This window comes from Malurus melanocephalus, unplaced genomic scaffold (genome assembly GCF_030028575.1).
Source record: "Malurus melanocephalus ecotype Western Australia unplaced genomic scaffold, MMel_1.1 scaffold_1065, whole genome shotgun sequence".
NCBI lineage: Eukaryota > Metazoa > Chordata > Aves > Passeriformes > Maluridae > Malurus > Malurus melanocephalus.
Window position 1 is genome coordinate 28,639 of NW_026624297.1, and position 2,693 is coordinate 31,331.

The window sequence follows — 2,693 nt, forward strand, 5'->3', positions numbered from 1 at the left end:
CATGACCACTTATGTCCAGCTAARTGCAACATCCCTGGTGCCATGGGACAATGGCACCCACAAGTACCCAGCTGATAGGACCAGCAAAAGCAGTACTGAAACCCTGCAAATTGCAGAGTCTGTGAGCCAAGGTGGTGAGGAGGAGCAGCAAGCTAAAGAGCCAGGACAGCTGGTCAAACTGCCTGGCTTCAGTTTCTTGGAAATGCATCACTTGAAGAATRTAATCCTGCCTTCATGTGCCAGTCTCTTGATGAGGCTGAATTCARCATCAGCATCGTGGACTCATCCTGTGAAAGGCTCCAGACCAGCAGGTTTTTTCCCAGCAGTGGTGTCAGTTCCCTTCACTGTCCACTCCAAATCCAAACACGGAGACCTGTGCACACGCCAGCAAGAGCCATTGCTGTGTGAACGCTGGGGCATCCTGCAAGCTCATGGCCCAGCAGTGCAGGGAAGGTACCTGGCAGCACCTAATGCTGTTGGCTGTGCTCCCCTGCTGGCAGGTGTGCAAGGCAAAGGGCAGGGCTGTGATGCCAGTGGAAGGGTCCTGTACTGCCCATGGTGCTGTGTTCAGCTGTCATGGGTGTACTTGAGGAAAGCTGGGCTCAGGATCAACACCTGAGTAGGGAGTGGAGGAGTGATCAGGGGCTCTCCACGCTGGAAGGGAACAGCAGCCCAGCACAGTGCAGCCACTGGCTCTCTGCCCAGCAGAGCTCTGCCTGCCCCTGAGGAGCTGGCACCCACAGAGCCATTACCTTGTTTCTGTCAACTTTGATGAACTGTTTAACTCTCATGTATGTGCTGCAAAAGCAGAGGTGAGCAGTGATTGTGTATTACAGCTGTTGCTGAAGCAGCCCCTTTCTTTGCAGAGGGCGTCCATTGTCTGCCAGCTCCCAGCCCAGTGGCCTCCCCTCTCCCTGCTGGCCCAGCAGCATCCCCTGGCCTGGCTGTAGGAAGGGCCACATCGAGCCAATGTCCCCACAGTGGGGACAGCTGCCATCCCAYTCATGGAGTATGGGACTGCAGGTTGTCAGAGCCCTTGTGGGAACAGGTCAATGCCCAACTACCCCAAACTGTAGGGCAGAGGGATGTTCCCTTGCCCAGTACCCTTTGTCCCATCAGGACCAGTGCCAGGGCTCAGTGAGGCACCGAAACCCCCAGACCACACTGCCATCCRCAAGGTTTCCATCAAGCACAAGAGATGCCATCCCCAAAGCTGACACACTGCGTGTCCTGTAGTGGAGAAGGCACTGGTCACCCACTGCAGGTCCAGAGGGTTGAACGGGACAAGGACAAGGTGGTCGTCAGGCCTAAGGTTCACTGCACTCTCTGGGTACATGAAGTGATGCCTTGTTCTCATGCCAACATCCAGCTCAAAGCCAGTGATCTTTGCTCTGTTTATCCTAAAGGACAGCAGAATGGTGTGTCCCAAAACAAAGGTACATGGCCTGCTGGTCCCAGGCTTTTGGTCCCACCAGACCCACCAGACCCTCAAGTCACCCTAACAGCAGCAAAGAGTGGACATGGGTGACACAAGGGCTGTGTGTGTCCCAGGATGGAGGGCTCCAGAGAGCAGGGTCAGCAGCCACCTCCATCACAGGGTTTGTGTTGGCAGATTTCAACAGCATGGCCAGGAGCTGGGACATGCCAGGGTTCTGGGAAGACAGGGAGAGGACCAAATCCCTTTATATCACCCACCTCAGCACCAGTCATTAGCAGCCCATGGCTGGATTCCTTCAGCTGCCCCGAGTTCCCCACCACCACACAAGTCCTACAGYGAGATGGGTCCCACACATCAGCAGTCAGGACTCGGAGGACAGTGAAGAGCTGCTGAATTATGGCCTGGAGCTGGACACCACTCAGTAACATGCAGCATTAGCTCCCCYGCCACCAGGAACCAAGGGAGACAGAGCCCCATTTCTCCTAGCAGAGACCTGGGAAAGGACAAAAACCAGATGGGATATTAGGAAAAGAGTCCAGAACAGCCTGGGGGAAGGATAAGAGGTGGAAGAAGAGCTCATCTGGGATCTCTGCATCCCATTATCCTGTCACATCTGTTCTTGGTCCTACCCCACTGCAAACAGATTCAGGGAGCCTGGGAAGACCCACAAGCTCCTGTGCATTGCCTCAGCAGCCAGCACTGAACCACATCTGAGGAGAGCTCATGGTCTGCACCCATTAGCAGAGGCCCTATGGCTGTCATAGCAGGCTTTGAACCATGTGAGCTGTTGGTATGGGCAGTGCAGCTGGCAGGAGGGGCGTGGAGGAGGGAGGGAACCCAACAGACAGGACCAAGGCCATTTGTGAGAGCTCACAAACATTGCCACAGGACCAGTGGCAGACCAGACAGTACCCCTTCCCTTCCCTTCCTGTCCTGTCTCCCAGAGCACCTCTTGGGTGCTCACCCCCTGTGAGGAAACTAAAATAGCCTAATATTAATTTCCTTTTCTAACTGTTCAGTGGTGTTACTGCTATGTTCTGCTGCTTCCACTGCCATCAGAAGTGAGGATGGCCAGTCAKGGCTGGCTGGCAGCATGTGTTGTACAGGAACTTTTCTCTGCCTGCAATACTTTCAGGTCTGCAAACTGACCATGAACAAGCTGCAAAGCATCATCACCTTGGCCATGGGTCAAACACCAGCTTCCCATCCTGAGTGCTGTACATCCACCTACCAAGTGCACAATGCCAGTAGTGAG

The 2,693-nt window shown here is 54.6% G+C and overlaps 1 pseudogene; it reads right to left on the bottom strand.

Moving 5' to 3' along the window:
- Window positions 1-207: 207 nt before the first annotated feature.
- LOC130586112 (CMP-N-acetylneuraminate-beta-galactosamide-alpha-2,3-sialyltransferase 2-like) lies at window positions 208-2,200 on the bottom strand (annotated as a pseudogene).
- Between the last annotated feature and the right edge of the window lie 493 nt (window positions 2,201-2,693).